The sequence below is a fragment of the Monodon monoceros genome, unplaced genomic scaffold, assembly GCF_005190385.1.
Source record: "Monodon monoceros isolate NGI ecotype Baffin Bay Population unplaced genomic scaffold, NGI_Narwhal_1 Super_Scaffold_12, whole genome shotgun sequence".
Classification (NCBI taxonomy): Eukaryota; Metazoa; Chordata; class Mammalia; order Artiodactyla; family Monodontidae; genus Monodon; species Monodon monoceros.
The window spans coordinates 154,729,111-154,750,379 of NW_021703768.1; the positions used below are offsets into that span (position 1 = coordinate 154,729,111).

At 41.4% G+C, this 21,269-nt stretch overlaps 1 pseudogene; it reads right to left on the reverse strand.

The window, feature by feature from the left end:
* Window positions 1-11,970: 11,970 nt before the first annotated feature.
* Window positions 11,971-13,556, reverse strand: LOC114891867 (annotated as a pseudogene).
* Window positions 13,557-21,269: the final 7,713 nt, after the last annotated feature.

Consider the following 21,269-nt stretch of genomic DNA (forward strand, 5'->3'; position numbering starts at 1 on the left):
GCATGACCAAGGGGTCCAAGCAGCTTGGACTCCACTGTCCCCTATCCCCCTCCAAATCAGAAGTCATGTTTCTTCATCAGCTGCTTCTGGTGTTTATTTTGCCCTGATGCAACCTGGGTGTGGGGTAAGGGACCAGGAGAAAGTGAACTGCATTACTCCGTGGGGGTGAGGGGGGGGCAGTGCAGGTGGGTACTTGGGAATGGGGGCTTGCATGGGGAGCAGGGGGTGGGCCCTAGGGTGGCAGAGGTGGGATTTTGGAGGCAGGAGAGGGCACTTAGGATAGGAGGGGATTGGGGGGGGTGGGCGTTGGGGGGGATGCGGGCAGGAGAGGAGGGGCAGGGGCAGGGTTCAGTGGTGTTTTCCAGTCCCTGGAACAGTCGGAGAGTGAACCCAGTTGTGAGTCATCTCTCAAGTAGGTAGGATCCCTTCAGGAGACATCCTCGGCTGACCTGGCTGAGTGGGCAAGGGTGGGGATGGGGAAGTGGTGTTAGGGGGACGACAGTGGGAGAGGGAGGCTGGAAAAGCAGGAAGAAGTTATTCTAGGAATCAATGAAAAATGGCAATTCAGTTTTTTTAAAAAAAACTTTTACTTAAAAATTGTGGTAAAATATATATAACATAATAATTAACATTTAAACCATTTTTAAGTGTAGATTCCAGTGTCAAGCACATTTACATTGTGTAAACTTCACCACCATCCATCTGCAGAACTTTTTCATCTTCCCATACTGAAACCTGTCCATGTTAAACAATAACTCTCTATTCCCCGCAACCTGTAGTACCTACCCTTCTACTTTCTGTCTCTATGAATTTGACTTCTCTAAGTCACTCATGTAAGTGGAATCATTCAGTGTTTGTCCTTTTGTAACTGGCTTATTTGACTTAGCATAATGTCTTCATGGTTCATCCATGTTGTAGCACGTGTCAGAATTTCCTTCCTTTTTAAGGCTCAATAACATTCCGTTGTACGGATGGGCCACAATTTGTTTATCCATTCATCCATGGATGGACATGTGGGTTGCTTCCAACTTTTGGCTATTGTGAATAATGCTACTATGAACACAGGCGTGTAAAGATGGGAATTCAGGTTTCAACACAATCCTAGACAGCATGCCATGTGACCTTCATCACCTCCATAGGAGAGGTAGAAGTGATCAGCCTAGAATGGGGGACACATAGCCAGGCACTGGGTCTATGATCTTACCACTGTGGGGAGTTTAGGGGGAGTGTTTAGAAACTGTACTTAGAGAAAGACAATATATGTTTATTTTTTATTTTTTTATTTTTTATTTTGGCTGCTTTGGGTTGTAGTTGCGTTATGCAGGATCTTGGTATCTTTTGTTGGGGTGCATGGGCTCTTTGTTGCATTGTGCAGGCTTCTCTCTAGTTGTGGCGTGCAGGTTTCTTTTCTCTCTCTAGTTGTGGTGTGTGGGCTCCAGAGTGCGTGGGCTCTGTAGTTGTGGCATGTGGGCTCTCTAGTTGAGGTGTGCGAGCTCAGTAGTTGTGGCGCATGGGCTTAGTTGCCCCACGGCATGTGGGCTCTTAGTTCCCTGACCAGGGATCGAACCCACGTCCCCTGCATTGGAAGGCAGATTGTTTACCACTGGACCACCAGGGAGGTCCCGACAATATACGTTTTTGTTCCTGCAGCCCATCACAAGTGCTGTGCTGGAGTGCATGCAGGAAATTTGGGGTCCATAGGGTAGGTTCATCCTACCACAGGGAGTTCTGGGTTGGGGGCTGATGGATCAGAATCAGTGTTTCTTCAGTTTGATTTAATACTCCAATTGGAAATGGTATTGTGCATCATCCTCTGCTAGTCAACCACCATCGTTTCCTTTCTGTACAGTGTCTCAATCCTTTGTTCGTTGTCTCTGGTGGCCTTTATCTTCTCCTAGGTTTTATAAGAGTTATGTGTGAATTTCGAATACTAGTTCATCATCAGTTATTGTATGCCTTGCAGATATTTTCTCTCAGTTTGGGACTCGTCTCTAACCTTTTTTTCTTTTTCTTTTTTCCCTCTAATTTGTAAAATGAACACCTGAAAATGTAAAACACATTGGTGAAAGTAAGTATATAGTCATATTTAGGATACACTAATGCTGTAATGTGTTGTGTTAACAACTTAACTCTAGAATAAAGGTTAAAGGACAGAAATGTTAAAAAATAGATATAGCTATAACAATGTTTTAATGGATACACAATATTAAAAAAAGTAAATTGTGACACCAAGAAAAAAAATGTTGTGTGGGGAGTAAAGGGTAGAGCTTTTGTATGTGGATGAAATTATGTTGTTATCAGCTTAAAATAGACCTTTATATCTAAAAGATGTTTTATATAAGCTTCGTTGTAACCACAAAGCAAAACCTACAGTTGATTCACAAAAGATAAATAAAAAGGAATCTAAGCATACTACTATAGAAAATCAATTCACAAAAGAAGATTGTAAGATAGGAAGAAAGGAACAAGGAAACTACAAACAGCCAGAAAACAATTTAAGATGACATCAGTAAGTCCTTACCTATCAATACAAACTTTAAATGTAAATAGATTAAATTCTCTAATCAAAAGGCATAGAGTGGCTGAATGAATATAAAAGAGACCCAACTATATGCTGCCTATAAGACACTCACTTTAGATGTAAGGACACACACACACACACACACACACACACACACACAGACTGAAAGTGAAGGGGTCAGAAAAGATACTCCGTGGAAACCAAATGAGAGCAGGTAGCTATACTTATATCAGATAAAATAGACTTTAAACTAAAATGGTAATGAGACAAAGATGGTCATTTTATAATGATAATGTGGTCAATTCATCAAGAATATATACAATCATAAATATATACACACCCAACATCAGAGCACCTAAATATATTAAGCAAATCCTAACAGATCTGAAGGGAGAAATGGACAACATTACAATAATTGTATAATAATAACAACACTTTCAACCATGGATAGATCATCCAGGCAGATGTACCTAATAGACATATACAGAACATTCTCACTTTTTAAATGTCTTTTTAGGATAGAAGCTTTAAATTTTAACACAGTTAATTTTTCTCAATATTTTTTTAGGGTGCATGCTTTAGGTACATTGCTTTAAAAATTCCCACCACTCTGAGGTCAGGAAGTTGCTGTCCTATACCAGATTCTAAAACTCCTGCTGTTGTACTTTTCACACTTAGGTTTTAATCTACCTGACACTGATGTTGATGTGTGGTGTGAGGTGGAGGTTAACTTTAATATTTTCCTGTTTATGTAACCAGTGGTCCCAACCCTGCTCACCAAACAATCCATCTTTTCCCACTGACCCACAGTGTTCTTGGTCACCCCCACAGGTCTACCTATGTGGGTCTGTCTCTGGGTTTTTCATTCTGCTCCACATGTTCTAGTGTTCTATCTGTCCATCCCTGTGCTAGTACCATGTTGTCTTAATTACTGCATCTTGAGGTTAATTCTTAGAACTTATATGTCTCTATAGCAAGCCAAGACCTTGAGATAGAATCTTGGCTATTTTTTAAAATTAATGTATAATTGACATACAACATTATATTAGTTTTGGGTGTACAATATACTGATTCAATATTTTTATATATTGTGAGATTATTACTACAACAATCTAGTTAACATCCATCACCATATATAGTTAACAGATTTTTTCTTGTAATGAGAACTTTCAAGATCTACCTCCTTAACAACTTTTTTTAAGCAGATAATTCTATTTATTTATTTAAAATTTTTTAAATTAATTAATTAATGTTTGGCTGCATTGGGTCTTCTTTGCTGCATGCGGGCTTTCTCTAGTTGCAGTGAGCGGGGGCTACTCTTTGTTGCAGTGCGTGGGCTTCTCATTGCTGTGGCTTCTCTTGTTGTGGAGCATGGGCTCTAGGCATGTGGGCTCAGTAGTTGTGGCTCACGGGCTTAGTTGTTCTGTGGCATGTGGAATCTTCCCAGACCAGGGCTCAAACCCATGTGCCCTGCATTGGCAGGCAGATTCTTAACCACTGTGCCACCAGGGAAGTCCCTCCTTAGCAACTTTTAAATATGCAATACAGTAGTATTAACTATAATCACATGGTGTACATTATAGCCCCATGACTTATTTATTTTATAACTGGATGTTTGTACCCTTTGACTCCCTTCACCTATTTCACCGCCCCCCCCACCTCTGGCAACTCCCAGTCTGTTCTCTGTATCTATGAGCTTGTTGTTTTTTTTTAAATTAGATTCCACATATAAGTGAGATCATGCAGTATTTGTCTTTCTCTGCCTGACTTATCTCACTTAGCATAATGCTCTCAGGGTCTATCCATGTTGTTGCAAACAGTAAAATTTCTTTGTTTTTTATGGCTGAATTATTCCATTGTATATAAATACCACATTTTCTTTATCCATTCATCAGTTGATGGACACTTAGGTTGTTTCCATACCTTGGCTATTGTGAATAATGCTGCAGTGAACATGAGGGTGCATATATATATTTGAGTTAGAGTTTTCATTTTCTTTAGATAAATACCCAGAAGTGGAATTGCTGGATCATATGGTAGTTCTATTTTTAATTTTTTTGAGGAATCTCTATGCTGTTTTCCACAGCAATTGCACAAATTTACAGTCTCACCAACAGCGCAAAAGGATTCTCTTTTCACCACATCTTTGCCAATACTTGGTATTTCTTGCCTTTTTGATAATTGCCATTCTAACAGGTGAGAGGTGATATCTCACTGTAGTTTTGATTTGTATTTCCCTAATGATTAGTGATGTTGAGCATCTTTTCATGTGTTTTTTTTTGGTCATCTGTCTGTCTTCTTTGGAAAAATGTCTATTTAGATCCTCTGCCCACTTTTAAATTGGATTATTTGTTTTTGCTATTGAGTTGTATGAGTTCTTTATATATTTTGGATATTAACCCCTTATCAGATATATGATTTGCAAATATTTTCTCCCAATCAGTAGATTGCCTTTTCATTTTGTTGATGGTTTCCTTTGCTGTGCAGAAGCTTTTTAGTTCAATGTCGTCCCACTTGTCTATTCTTGCTTTTGTTGCCTTTGCTTTTGGTGTCAAATCCAAAAAATCATTGCTAAATCCAGTGTCAAGGAGCTTACTGTCTATGTCTTATTCTAAGAGTTTCACGTCTTATATTTATGTCTTTAATCCATTTTGAGTTAATTTCTGTGTATGGTGTAAGACAGTGGTCCAGTTTTATTCTTTTGCATGTGGCAGTCCAGTTTTCCCAACACCATTTACTAAAGAGACTGTCCTTTCCCCATGTATATTCTCAGCTCCTTTGTCATAAATTAATTATTCCTGGGCTCTCTACACAGTTCCATTGATCTATGTGCCTGTTTTTATGCCTTTATCCTACTGTTTTGATTACTATAGCTTTTACTATAGTTTGAAATCAGGGAGTGTGATGCCTCCAGCTTTGATCTTCTTTCTCAAAGATTGCTTTGGCTATTTGGTGTCTTTTGGGTTCAATACGAATTTTAGGACTGTTTGTTCTGTTTCTGTGAAAAACTCCATTGGATTTTTTAAAAAATAGGGATTGCATTGAATCTATAGTTTGCTTTGGGTATGGATATTTTAATAATATTATTTTTTCAACCCGTGAGCATGGACTATCTTTCCACTTATTTGTGTCTTCTTCAATTTTTTTTTCATCAGTGTGTTATTGTTTTCAGTGTACAGATCTTTCACTTTGTTGGTTAAATTTATTTCCAGGTATTTTTTTCTTTTTGGTTCAGTTGTACATGGAATTGTGTTCTTAATTTCTCTTTCAGATAGTTTGTTATTAGTATATAGAAATGCAACAAATTTCTGTATGTTGATTTTGCATCCTGCAACTTTACTAGCATCTTGGCTATTCTTGGTGCTTTGATTATTTATGTGAATTTTAGAGTCAGATTGTTTACAATCTGTTCACACACACTTGTGCACACACACACACAATAGCATTTTGCTCAACACTGCATTAAATTTGTAGGTCAGGTTGGGGAAACTGCCATCTTAGTGTTATTGAATTTTCAAATCTATGAACATCATGTGTCTCTCCATTTGTTTAGGCCTACTTTGATGTCTTTCACAACAGTTGTATAATTTTCCTAAAGTTCTTATATATCTTTTGTTAAATTTATTCATGTGTTGTTAAAAATAATTTTGATACTGTTGCAAATGGTATCCTTGTGAAACTGCATTTATGTAAATTTTTGTTCACAGATGTATAGAAATAAATTTGCAAATGAGTCTTTTCTGTAAGTGATTTGGGACTTTTTCTGTAGACAATCATATAATCTGAGGTGAACGAGAATTTTGTTTCTTTCTTGCAATCCCTACACCTCTACCTTTTTCCATGTCTTTCTGTGATGGATTGAGTTGGGTAGAGATGTGGTACCACACCCCATTTTTGATCTTAAGAGAGATGCCATTGTAATTTTACCACTTGGTCTGATTGTTGCTGAGATTTTTTGGTAGATATCCCTTTTCAGGTTAAGATAGTTCTTTTTGTTTTTTGCGGTACGCGGGCCTCTCACTGTTGTGGCCTCTCCCGTTGCGGAGCACAGGCTCCGGACGCGCAGGCCCAGCGGCTGTGGCTCACGGGCCCAGCTGCTCCACGGCATGAGGGATCTTCCCAGACCGGGGCACGAGCCCATGTCCCCTGCATCGGCAGGCGGACTCTCAACCACTGCGCCACCAGGGAAGCCCTAAGATAGTTCTTATAACTGGAAGTCCTAGTTTGTTAAGTTTTTAAAAAAATCATGACTGGTTGTTAAAGTTTATTGATTTTGGGGGGGATATGAATTGAAATGATGATTGTGTTTTCTAGGAATTTGTCCATAACATCTAAGTTTTCAAATTGTTGTAATAACATTGTTCATAATATTATACTGCTTTAAAAAATAATCTATAATAAGGTATAGTTGATACGTAATAAACTGCATCCATTTAAAGTATACAATCCAATGAGTTTTGGAAAATATCCTATTTTAAAAAAAATCATGCTGTACATTAAAAAAAATCTTATAACTGAACATTTGTACACTTTAACCAATATCTCGCCTTTTCCTCCATCCCCACAACGCATACCAACCATCATTCTATTCTCTGTTATTATGAGCTCAACTTAAAAAAAGTTTTTTTTAAGATTCCACATGTAAGTGATACCATACAGTATTTGTCTTTCTCTTTCTGACTTATTTCACGTATCATGATGTCTTCCAGCTTCTTTCATTTTGTCACAAATGGCGGATATCCTTCTTTCTTTTTGGCTGAATAGTATTTCATTGTATATGCATACCAAATTTATTTATCCATTCATCAGTTGGTAGACTCTTGGGTCATTTCCATGTCCTGGCTATTGTGAATAATGCTGCAATGAACATGGAGGTGCAGATATCTCTTTGAGATATCGATTTTGTTTCCTTTGGATAAATACCCAATAGTCAAGTGCTGGATCATATGGTAGTTCTACTTTTAATTTTTGAGGTTCCACCCTACTGTTTTCTACAGTGCTGCACCAATTTACATTCTGATCAACAGTGCACAGGGGTTCCCTTTTCTCCACATCCTCACCAACATTTGTTATCTCTTGTAGTTGGATGCTAGCCATTCTAACAGATGTGAGGTGATATCTCGTGGTTTTGATTTGTATTTTTGTGATGATTAGTGATGCTGAGCACCTTTTCATGTGTCTGTTGGCCATCTGTATGTCTTCTTTGGAAACATGTCTTCAAGTCCTTTGCCAGTTTTTAATCAGATTGTTTGTGGTTTTTTGCTCTTGAGTTGTGAATTCATTATATATTTTGGATATTAACCCCTTATCAGATATATGGTTTATAAATATTTTCTCCCATTCTGTAGGTTGTCTTTTCAATTTATTGATTGTTTCATTTGCTATACAGCAGTTTCTAGTTTGATATAGTCCCACTTGTTTGTTTTTGCTTTTGTTGTTTGTGCTTTAGGTGTCACTCAAAAAATCATTTCTAAGACCAAGGAGAAATTTTCTTATGCTTTCTTCTAGGAGTTTTATGGTTTCAGGTCTTACATTTATGCCTTTAATCCATTTTGAGGTAATTATTGTGTATGATATAAGATAGTGGTTCATTTTCATTCTTTTGCATGTGGATGTCCAGTTTTCCCAACCACATTTATTGAAGAAACTGTCCTTTCTCTATTGTGTGTTTTTTTTTTTTTATTGTGTGTTTTTGATGCTCTTGTCAAAGATTAGTTGACTGCAGATGTGAGAGTTTACTTCTGGGCTCTTGATTCTGTTCCACTGGTCTATATGTCTTTTTTTAAAATGCCAGTACCATTGCTGTTTCAATTACTATAGCTTTGTAATATAGTTTGAATCTTCTTATCTTTTCAATCTGTGCAGTGTTTGTAATTCTGCCATCGCTTCATTCCTAATGTGGGCTATTTTTGCCATCTCCTTTTCTTGGTCAGTCTTGACAAAGGCTTGTCAAGGAAGCAACATGTAGTTTTATTTATCCTCTCTGGTTTCTCTTTACTCTTTATTCATTAATTTCTGTTCTTATCATTATTCTTTCATTCCTTATATGTTCTCTGTGTTTGGTTTGATGATTCTTTTCCTAGCTTCTGAAATTAGATGATTAACTTTTAGATTTTGGCCTTTCTTTTCTTCTACTCTAAGCTGTTAAGGCTGTTTCTTTCTCAACAGTATCCCATTGGTTTGACAGGCCATGTTTTTGATGCATTTTAGTTCTAAATATTTTAAATTTTCCATTGCAATTTTTTTAGCCCTTAAGTTATTTAGAGGTGATATCTAAATGAATGGAGCTTGTCTTTGTTTTGTTTTTGCTGAATTTTAACATTCTGGTCAGAGGACATCAACTATGTTATGCCTTTCCTTTGAAGTTTATGGCTGCCTGATGAATTGAACCTTTTCAAATGACCTCTGAACTTTAGTTACTATTTTCCCACAAAGCCAATTTTGTTTGCTGGTAATATAGCTGCATCAGTTTTCTTTTCGGTAATATTTGCCTTTTCTGTATTTTTCTGTTCTTTTTCTTTGAACTTTTTAATATACTTATGTTTTAGGTGTGTTTCTAATGAAAAGCATTATTTAGAATTTTTTTGTTGTTATTCATCCCCAAATCTTTTCTGTTTGGCCAGAATACATATATGCATGAGTGCATGTATACACACACATATGTACATTAACTCTGGGTCTATTTCTACCACTCGCACCCACAGCCATTAGTTTATGAACTGTGAGTCTTGAACTCTGTTGCTCAAAACCATTGTGTTCTTTCTTGTTTAGTGCTGTTGCTTTAGACTTATGTCCTGTACCAATCAGGGATTCCCTGGGAGCTTTTCAGCCTCAGAATTATTTTAACTCCTAAAAACTTTCCCGCAGACCTCAAAGAGCTTTAGTTCCTGTGTGATAAATCTATTGATATCAAAACTAAGAAAATTTTAAATGTTTATTAATTCACTTAAAATAATAATAAGCCCATTATATGTTAATATAAATAACATATTTTTAATGGGAAAACCCCTGTATTTTCTAAAACCAACAAAGAACAAAATGTAGAGACAAGAGTGGCATTTATTAGTGTGCAAATCTCTCTAATACCCAGCTTCATACAGGACAGCTGAATTCTCTGCTCTGGAGTCCTGCAACCTTGGGACAATGCCACACTGGTGAGAGAGTGAGAGTGAAAGAGGCAACATGGAAACTGTCCGTACCGCTAGGTGTCTTGAAAGGGCTTCAGGGACCCACAAGTTGGTGGGACCACACTTTAAGAACCACGGCACTATAATATTTCTACTCTGATCAGCTTTTTATATTTGAGCTCTGATTAAGACTTCATTGAAAGAAACAACTCTGAAGGCAAGTTGAAAAGTGCAGGGTGAAGGGGAATGCCTGAACCCTAGGCCTGGCACTCACGACTGCAATGAGGCTACTTCTGCCATCAGCCCAGATGGACCAGCCTTGTGGCCTTCACCTTGGCCTTCCTGGTGACCCTCACCGTAGCCATCAGTTGGCTTTCACCTTGATCTTCATTATAGCCCTTGCCTTGGCCATCACTGTGGCCCTCACCTTGGCCCTCATTGTGGCCCTCACTATGGCCCTTACCATGACCCTCACTGTGGCCCTCATCTTGGCCTGGCCATGACTCTTACCCTAACCCTCACCCCAGCCCTGCTCAGGCTCGGCGTCCTGCACAGCACACTTGGGGCTTCTCCTGTTGTTACAGGTTTTCTTTGTTCTTATGAGCAAGGCTGCATTCTGTCCACACTGCTCAGAGCTGGGACACAAAACACCAATTTAGGCAGCTCTGGGTCTTTTCCCGGCTTTGGCCCTCCTAGCATCTCTTCCTGACTGAGTTCTCTAGGATTCTACTGTTCAGGCCTTGTCACACTTGTCTCCCTCTGCCCAGGGCTGCATCTCCTGGAAGATCTCCCTTGTGGAGTTCCATGAGCAAAGCCCATTGGCTTTGTTTTCCTCTTTTAAAACTTACCTTGTTGTTATTTTTTAACTGCAAATGGGATGTGTGCCTGTTGAATACAATCTAATGACACAGAAGCACATAGAGTGAAAAGCCTGTGTCCTCCCTTCCACCCTCCCGAAAGTCACCATAATTAGCCATCTGTGCTCACTTTCAGACAATTCTGTGCACTTACAGACATAGATTTATTTGTATGTTTGTGCCCACACACAGTGTTTTGTGTTGTACTTTTCCAAGCTTAAATGGAATTGTGTCCTCTATGTTCTGCAACTCACATTTCTGTACTGGGTACATGTGTTGTGAAGGCTAATTTCATGTGTCAACTTGAGTAGGGCACAGGGAGCCCAAACATTTGGCCCAACATGATTCTGGGAGTGTCTGTGAGGGTGTTTCTGGATGAGGTTAACCTTGAATTGGTGGACTGTATAAAGCAAGTGGCCCTCCCCAGTGTGGGTGGGCCTCATCCAATCATTTGAAGGCCTGAATAGAACAAACAGGTGGAGGAAGAGGCAACTCTTCTTGTCTGACTATTTGAGCTGGACATCAGTCTTCTGTCCTTGGACTTGGACTGGAATATTGGCTCTCCTGGGTCTCCAGTTTGCCAACTCAGATGCATATATATGTGTGTGTTGGTTTTGTCTCTCTAGAGAACCCTGATACTGGTGTCTTCCCATGTCAGTGGGCGGGGACCTCTTGCATTCTTTCTATGACTGCATCCTGCGTTCGCCAGGTATGCCCTGCAATTTATTTGATTCTCCCCCCGGCAAGTGTGTTTGCTGACAATATTTTGCTGCCATGTACCACCTTGAACATCCTCATATCTGTACTGTAGCACACATGTATAAGAATTCCTGCAACTCACACATGTGGTAGGCATCCTTTCTGAAGTTTGTTTTTGGTATCTTCTTTTGGGCAGCCATCATGAATTTTATTTTATTGTTATTATTTTGGCCACGCTGCACGGCTTGCAGGATCTTAGTTCCCTGATCAGGGATTGAACCCAGTCCACTGCACTGCAAGTGTGGAGTCCTAACCACTAGACTGCCAGGGAATTCCCCATCATTAATTTGAATGTAGTCAAAATAATTATTTTCCTTTTAGGATGTCTGTTGTCTTATGTTTTGTTCAAGAAATTTTTGCATATATATGTTCTCAATTTTCTTCTAAAAACTGTGTTTTTTTTTGGCTGTGCCACACGGCTTGCTGGATCTTAACACCCTGACCAGGGATCAAACCCAGGCCCCAGCAGTGAAAGCGCCAAGTCTTAATCACTGGACTGCCAAGGAATTCTCATGTGTTGGTTCTTCTTTTTTTTTTTTTTGAGGGATGTACATTTTATTGTAAACCTGAAATAGTCTTCAGACAGAACACAATGTCTTCAGTCTAGGCTCTCATGTGGCTTACAGAGGAAACTGTGATTTTTGGATTAGGGGAAAGGAGAAGGACAGCACAGAGGATGAGTGCTTAGTTTGCCAAAAGGACCTCCTCACGAGTGCTCCTCAGCCAGCTTATCAGCTTTTGCCACAGCTCCTTCAATGGGTCCCACCATATAGAAGGCCTGTTCTGGGAGATGGTCATATTCACCTCCCAAAATCTGCTGGAATCCTTCGATGGCCTTCTTCAGGGGTACCACCTTCCCCATATGACTGGTAAAGACCTCAGCCACCTGGAATGGCTGAGACAAGAAATGCTGTATTTTCCATGCACGGGACACAGTTAACTTGTCTTCCTCAGAAAGTTCATCCATACCCAGGATGGCAATGATGTCCTGGAGGGATTTGTAGTCCTGTAGGATCTTTTGCACCCCACAGGCAACATCATAATACTCATTGCCAACAATGTTGGGATCCATGATGTGAGAGGTGGAGTCCAGAGGATCCACAGCTAGATATCTGCCCAGTTCAGCAATAGCACGGGACAGCGCTGTGGTAGCATCCAAATGGGCAAAGGTAGTGTCAGGGGCAGGGTCAGTCAAGTCATCAGCAGGCACGTAGATAGCCTGTACAGAGGGGATAGATCCCTTTTTGGTGGTGGTGATTCTTTCCTGCATGGTACCCATATCAGTGGCCAGGGTAGGCTGATAACCCACTGCAGAAGGGATTCTGCCCAATAAAGCAGACACCTCTGAGCCAGCCTGGGTGAAGCAAAAGATGTTATCAATAAACAGCAATACATCTTGACCTTCTTGGTCTCTGAAGTATTCAGCTACAGTCAGTCCAGTCAGAGCTACCCGGGCCCGAGCACCAGGCGGTTCATTCATTTGACCGTACGCCAGCGCGACCTTGCAGGTAGCATCTTTTAAGTTGATAACACCAGACTCAGTCATTTCATGGTATAAGTCATTGCCCTCATGGGTCCTCTTACCAACACCAGCAAACACAGAGTAACCACCATGGGCTTTTGCAACATTGTTGATTAACTCCATGATCAGTACTGTCTTGCCAACTCCAGAGCCACCAAAGAGCCCAATTTTGCCACCCTGGGCATAGGGAGGCAGCAGATCCCCAACCTTGATACCAGTAGCAAGAATTTCCTGCTCAGCACTCATCTCCATGAATTCAGGAGCCTCAGCATGAACAGCAGCAAATTGTTTGGTTTCGATGGGACCTCTCTCATCAATAGGTTCTCCAATGATGTTCATGATTCTATGCAAGGTCTTAGGGCCAACAAGAATTTTGACTGGTGCACCAGAATCCAGGACTTTCTGGCCTCTAACCAAACCTTCTGTACCATCCATGGCAATGGTCCTTACCGTGCTCTCACCCAAATGCTGGGCCACCTCCAAAACCAGCCTGGTTTCCCTGCCTTGCACTTCCAGGACATTTAGGATGGGTGGCAGCCCCTCATCAAATTGGGCGTCCACCACTGCACCAATGACCGCCACGACACACCCAGTGGCGGTGTCTGCCTTTGGCAATGGATATGTTTGAGCAGCATAGTCTCTGGCAGGCTGGAGCACTGCCGAAGCGGCCCGCAGTAAGAGCTGGGCTTGGGGTAGCGGTGCTGAAGGGCTGAGTCCCCGCAAGCCCTCAGAGGCTGAGGCAGCGGCACACGACCCACAAGTCCCAACATGGTGGAGCTGGGGTGGAGACTTTTAGTCAGGTTTTTAAATTCATTTCAGCTTGATTTTTTAAAATTGAAGTAAGATTCGTATAACATAAAGTTAGCCATTTTAAAGTATACAATTTAGAGGCATTTAATACATTCACAATATTGTACAACCATCACCTTTATGTAGATTCAAAACATTTTCATCACCTCAAAAGGAAACTCTATACCCATTAAGCAGTCACTCCCCATTCTCCTCCCTTAGACCCTGGTAACCACTAATCCATTTTCTGTCTCTGGATTTGCCTGTTCTGAACATTTCATATGAAGGAATCATATAGTTTATGGCCTTTTGTGTCTGCCTTCTCTAACTGAGCATGTTTTCAAAATTAATCCACATTGTACATGTTTCAGTATTTTATTCCTTTTTATGACTGAATAATATTCAATTGTAAGGATAGAGCACATTTTGTTTATCCATTCATCAGTTAATCAGTTAATGGACATTTGAGTTTTTTCCACTTTTTGGCTATTGTGAATAGTTGCTGTGAAAGTTTTTGTGTGGACATGCTTCAGTTTTCTTGAGTGCATACCTAGGAATGGAATTAAAGGGTCATATGGTAATTCCATGTTTAACCCACTTGAATTTTGTGTATGACACTATATTCGTTTCCTAGGGCTGCTGTAATAAATTACCACAAATTGGGTGGCTTTAAAACGCCAGAAATTTATTCTCCTATGGAAGTAAAAAATCAAAGTGTCAGTGGGTCAAGCTCCCTCCAGAGGCTCTAGGAAGGATCCTTTCTGCCTCTTTCAGCTCCTGGTGCCCCAGGAGGTCTGGACTTGTGACTGATTCACTACAATCTCTGCCTTTGTCTTCACAAGGGCTTCTTCCTTTGCGTTCCTACATACATCATCTTCCCTCAGTGCATGTTTGCCTCTGTGTCTACATTTCCCCTTATAAGGATACTAGTTATTGGGTTGGGGCCCATCCTAATGACCTCTTGATTTGATTGCATCTGCAAAGACTCTACCTCTAAATAGCTCCCAAGCACAGATTCTGGGGGTAAGGACTTCGACATATCTTTTTCTGGGGATACCGTTCATCCCATGATAGGTGCAAAGTAGTGATCTCGCTTTCATTTTTTTCAGAGAGCTGGTTGTCTAGACAATTCTTCCCAGTCCTCTGTAGGGACATCTCAGTGTCTGAATGTGTGCAGGCCAGTTTCCAGGCTCTCTATCCTTCTCTTTTCTCCTATTCTATTCTTGAGCCACTGTCTTGTCTTGATTACTACAGCTTCCTAATTGAGCTCTCACATCCAAGAGTCAGTGGTTAGAAAAATAGGGTCTGTTTCTTGCTTGGACAGCTTTCTCTGTTCTTGTGACCCTTTTATATGTGCTAACCTTGGCTCTGGCCATTGAAGGTCTAACAGTGACCACATGGAGGCCCTGGAACAGCTTTGTGGTATGCCCTAGAAATAACTTTGTCCAGAGCATGTCCAGCACAGCCCTGGGCCGAGGTGACAAGGATGTTGTATGAACTGATGCCCAGAATGTAATGCCCAGGAGAAAATAAGTTGGAGTCTTGAAGCTCTTTGGAAAGGCCAAAGATACGGGGGTTGAGCTGAAGAAACTGAGTGACTTTGTAGCAAAGCCATGGCTGTGAAAATGTCCAGTTTCTAACCATGATAAAAGGGCAAGATTGCCAAGTTAAGTCACCCAGTTAATTGTGGCCCTTAATTTCTACTCTAGGAATTTGTGCAGCCCTAATATTAGCATTTGCAGGGAGGGAAGGCAGCTGTTGGGGGCAGGAGGCAGTTCCATAGTGACTCCCAGGCCCCATGGGCTCTAATTTTAAACCATGAGAGGGGGAGGGAGGGCTCACAACTGTACTGCTGACACCAGTACAAGGGCACCCAGAAGTTCATTTTCCTTGGACACGTCAAAAAGATCTTCCACAAGCCTTTTCAAAGATTTGGCAAATACTTTGGGGCCAAAAAAAATGTTTTTCATATACATTCCCTGGCATTTATTTTAGTGGATACAGGATATATTATTAAAATCCTTGTGTTACTTTAAATTGTTTAAATTCTTTTTTAAAAAAATAAATTTATTTATTTATTTATATTTATTTATTGTCTACGTTGGGTCTCTGTTGCTGCGCGTGGGCTTTCTGTAGTTGCAGCGAGCGGGGGCTATCCTTCTTTGCAGTGCATGGGCTTCTCATTGCGGTGGCTTCTCTTGTTGCGGAGCATGGGCTTTAGGCATGTGGGCTTCCGTAGTTGTGGCTCGCGGGCTCTAGAGCACGGGCTTAGTAGTTGTGGTGCGTGGGCTTAGTTGCTCCTCAGCATGTGGGATCTTCCTGGACCAGGTCTTGAACCCCTGTCCCCTGCATTGGCAGGCGGATTTAACCACTGCGCCACCAGGGAAGTCCCTAAATTGTTTAAATTCTTATATCAGTGTTGCTTCCTGAAGCTCTCAAATTACAGGATCATTTTTGGACTTTCACCCAAGTTAGTCATCACAACTAAATTCCTCTTGAACACTGTGAAAAAACTTCCAGGACTGATGAGAGAATTTCTAGAATTTAACCAATAGCATTACAATTCCCCCAGTAGGTGGCCTAAAGCGTTGCCCAGGATTTGAAATCAATTTTAATGATAGTTACTAATTTGAATAATAGTAACATAATTTCAAGCATGTTGTATTTACTTTAATGTTCTGATTTGGCGTTTTTTAAGATCCTGTTTTGTTTGATACGCTGTTTTGGTGGCAGAGATTTACCCAGGAAGTCCGCTCTTTGTTACCTATCTCCACTGCCTTGTAGCAGTCATGGTTTCTGATGAGAAATAAGCTGTAAATCATATTGGGCTTCTCTTGTGTGTGGTGAGTTGTTTTTATTGTGTGTATATTAGTGCACTTAATGGTGTCCCACATTTCTCTAAGATTGTCTATTTTCTTCATTCTTTATTCTCCCTGTTCTTTGGATTGCATAATCTCAATCAGTCTCTATCTTCAAGTTCATGGATTCTTTCTTTTGCCATTGACATCTACCATTGGACCCCTCCAGTGTGTGTTTCATTTTATAATTTTTTTTTACTGCTGTTCTCTATTTAATGAGACATCATCATGAAACCTTCCTTTACTTCTTCCAGCATGGCTTCCTTAAGTTCTTTGAACAGTTATGATAGCTGCTGTGAAACTTTGTTAAGTACAACATCTGGTCCCTCTCACAGTTTCTGTTGTCTGTTTTTTTTTTCCTGCATATGGGTCACTTTGCTGTTCTTTGCATGTCTCATAATTTTTTCGTTGAAAGCCAGATATTTTAGGTAATATATTTTGGTAACTCTGGATACTGATACCCCTACTTTTTCTCTGGGCTTGTTTTTGCAGTCGTTTGCCTATTTATTTGTTTAGTGATACAGCTAGCCTCTTTTAGTGAGTCTGTTTCCCCGCCAGTGCAAAGCCTTTGGTGTCACTCCTCAGAGGGTGCAATTTAAGCATAAGCAAAGTCACCCTGGGATGCAGGGATTTTCAGAGGGCTCTCTGACTATCTCTTTCCTGATCCCTCCATTAAGCTGTTTCAGTTGATATCACACCCAGCTGTTGGGCTCCACTAACTGTTGGCTGACTGGTCTGCTGTTTTCAGCAATGCCCATAAACTGCTGCACAGTCTTCTCGCTAGTGTTCAGTTTTAAGGCCAGTCTCTGAGGTTTGTTCTTACCCCAGGAGGTTCTTCTTAGCTGTCTCTTTTTTTTTTTTTTTTTTTTTGCGGTACACGGGCCTCTCACCGCTGTGGAGCACAGGCTCCGGACGCGCAGGCTCAGCGGCCGTGGCTCACGGGCCCAGCCGCTCCGCGGCATGTGGGATCTTCCCAGACCGGGGCACGAACCTGCGCTCCCTGCATCGGCAGGCGGACTCCCAACCACAGCGCCACCAGGGAAGCCCCTTAGCTGTCTCTCTCCATGGTTCTCTCTGGTGAACTGGCTTGGTTTAGCTTTTTTCTCTTAATTAAGAGGAGCTACTGTTTTCAAGAGCACTCTGAGGCTTGAACATTCCTGCACTCTGTTTCAAATGAGGTCAGTTCCTTTGTGGAAAGCTTTGGAGCCCTCTGTGAACTGTCTTTCCCCTGGGAAGAATCTCTGAGCTAATGCTTTTGTCAGCGGCAGCCTCTGGTCTTCTTGATTTGCTTCTCCTGGTGTGGAACCTCTGCTCTATGAGTGATTTGGGGTCGGGATAATCAGGACCCCCATATGTTCAGTCTACCATGCCTCCATTCAGTGAGTAGGCACTGCATAGGGGAAGGGTGCCCCCAAACTCTCAGCCACACTCACCAGGAATTTCGCTGCTTCAGCTTTGGAGCTGGAGGGAATGAGAAATGCTGGTGGCCTGCCCCCTTGGTAAGATGCCATACCCCCTGATCAGGAGCTGAAAGGAGAGGGACTCCCATCTTCTTGGCCATACACACCCCAGGTGGAGTTCTGTCAAACAGAGCTGGGGGTCGTTTGGGTAAATCACCTCAGACTCTTATCATTCTTACCAAGTTTTAGTAGATTTTCTTGAATCAACATCTCTTCTTTTGCTGTGTGCACTGAGGACAATTTTCTGAGATTATAATTTCTTTTTATTATTATTATTAGTGTTCACCAGTTATACGTGTTTTGCTGTGGAGTGGGTCTGCAGAGCTTGTCATGCTGCTATCCCAGAAGTGGACCCTCTGAACCTTGTTTCTGAGCTAAGGCTGATGCCTGTGGTTCTCAAACCTCAAGGTGTTGGAAGAGGCTTAAAACCCCTGCCACCTGACGATTGGACTGTTTTGCATTGATGTGAATATCATGGGGTAAGAAATGGGAGATGACAAAGGAGCCTTCTCTCTATGAAGCCCCGCAAGGCTTTGTAGACTTGTTTTGGAGAAATACCAGCCTCATTCCAACATTGGATGGACGTTCAACATAGCTGTGGATGCCGATGCACCTCCCAGCATTATTTGCAAAAATATGTGATGGTTCTTTAGTCTTGGTTATGAAATCTTTTAAAGGGCACAAGAAGAATTCTTCCAGAGGCATGAGGTCCCAGGGAGAGGTAGAGCCTTTTCGCACTAGGTAATTTCTGCAGGTGACTAATATTTTGCAAGCAAAATAGCTATTTATTTCAAGTGCTCAACATTTACAGTATTCCATTGTATGATAGCCTTTTATCAGATGTTAACAGAATCAAAGCTTGAAATACTAACTTGAATTTTTAAATGGATATAAAGGATGGCTGTGGGTATGCAAGTAACATGATCAATACTTGTAACTTTATGGTATTATTTTTTCACATGTGTTAAATAAGTGTATCCTCAGTAAAGTTTTCTTGTTACTATTACAATGCCCCTTGAGATTTTAGAAGTAGATGGATCCAGGGGTGTTTTCCAACAACTACAACCCATTCTCCCATTCTCAGTGGATATGAGCTGGGTGTCCAACAATTTGACTCAATTCTGACACTATCTGGAGATAGCGTCAGACCCCACAGGTTAAGGGCTCAGTCCCACAAGGCCACCCCCATTTCAGATGCCAGTCGCAAGTCCAGAGCCACCCACACTTCTGACCTACTGGCTATACATCAGGGTTCCCATGACCCCCTTCTCAGGTTCAGTCATTTGCTAGAATGGTTCACAGAACTCAGGAAACACTTATGTATTTTTACTGGTTTATTATATAATAAAGGAGATCAAAGGAGGTGTGATCAATTATTAACTCCATTTCCAGACTCTCTTTCTTCTCTGGAGAATGGGGGTGGAGTGGGGTTGAAGATTTCAAGCTTCTAATCACGGCTTGATTTTTCTGGTGACCAGCCTCCATCCAGGAAGCATCCAGGAGCCCACCAAGAGTCACCTCATTAGAACAAAAGACAGTCCTATCACCTGGGAAATTCTGAGGGATATAGGAGCTTAGTGTCAGGATCCAGGGACAAAGACCAGATATATATTTCTCATTATGCCACAGACCCTGAACTGTTTTAGCTACCCAGCTGCCCAGTACCTGACCATGAACTCTCTGATGAGGCTTGGTGGTGTGCAGACTTGGTTCTCAGTAAGATTCAGCAATTGCCTCTGGGTCTACCAAATTAAAGTTGTTTAATCCATTAAAAATCTTTTTATGAAATTCTTCGTCATGAGGATGTGAAAACTACAATTTTGAGCATGCAGGTGTCGCCTTTCCAATAACTGCTTCTGTAGTTGGTGTCTTATTTCGGGTTGCTATAGCCAAATACCATAGACTGGGTGGCTTATAAACAACAGACATATATTTCTCACAGTTCTGGAGGCTGGAAGTCTGAGATCTAAGTCCGGGCAGTTTTGGTGTCTCGTGAGAGCTTGCTTCCTGGTTTATAGGCAGCCAGCCTCTTACTATGTCCTCCTGTGGTGGAAGGGGCAAGGGAGCTCTCTGGGGTCTCTTTCATAAGGACACTAATCGCATTCCTGAGGGCTCCACCCTCATAACCTAATCACCTTCCAAAAGCCTCACCTCCTAATATCAGCACACTGGGGGTTAGATTTCAGCATATGAATTTTGGGGGGACACAAACGTTTAGTCTTTGGCAGCTGGTTTAGCTCCCCGTGTCATGCTGTGCTGCCCCTAATTGATGGAACAACATTTAGTCTAAAACCAGCCCCCTCTGAGAGTCCATTAGGTCTGCACTATGGACTCAGAGCTCTCTCAGATTCCTTCTGGAATAAAAGGATCTCTAAATTTGTTCCTGCCTGGGTTGCCAATGAAGAAAGGCACCAAATTGCTCGTCCCAAACACACACCTGTTTGAATGGGAGTGGGCACAGCTGACTCCCCATGGGAGGGACAGCCTTCAGGGTGAGACTGAAGGTCAGGCCCCCCTGCAGGTGAAGGGCCCTTTCTCCACTCATGAGGACACCAGACTATCTTAGGAGGGAGGCTGAGGCTGTGACTTTGCTTTCTTTGGGTTTGGCTCAGGTAGGATTTTAAAATTAAGCCAACACTTTTCCAGCACACTTGTGGTATGCTAGAGGTAAACATATAAGACTGCATTCAGAAAATATGCGTGATTTTAAAAGGCCTTTGCCAATGCCTTCAGCTAAGACAGTATATAACCGGTGTTGAGAGATGTGTGTGCATTGCCTTGGTGGGGCAGAAGAGCTTATAGCCTGCACCTGAGAAGCAGATACAAAATCAAGGTGCACTTCCTTAAGGAGGGTCTGTCCTGGGGCATTAGGGTCCCCAGCGCCTCTGCCTTCGAGTGTCTGTTCCACATCTGTCCCTGTCTTTCCTTTCATATAAAAGCTTTGCAGAATTCTGAACACAGAATAACCCCTGCATTATGTCATTTTTCTTCTAAACCTCGGCCAGAAGTACCCAGATGTAGACCGGATGTAAGCATTTGAATGATGTGGCCTCTGTTTTGCCTGATGGGCATGGAGCCTTCATTGTTACAAACACCTACAATTCAATCTTACAGTGACAGAAGTGAGCTTGTATTTCATTTGGTAATTTTCCAAACAATTTACTTTGTTTGAGAAAGTAACATTTCCTTTAGATTTCTCAATTCTGGCATTAATCAGCCTAAGTTTGTAATGGATGATTTTTTTAAAAAAAAGTGGCATCCAAAAATAAAAATGAGGAGGCTCCAAACTTCGGTCTTGAAATGGAAACAAAAAGGATAACCCAGTTTTGAACTATGTTTAGGAGAATGAGAGGATTGGAATCAGAGATCTTTTCCA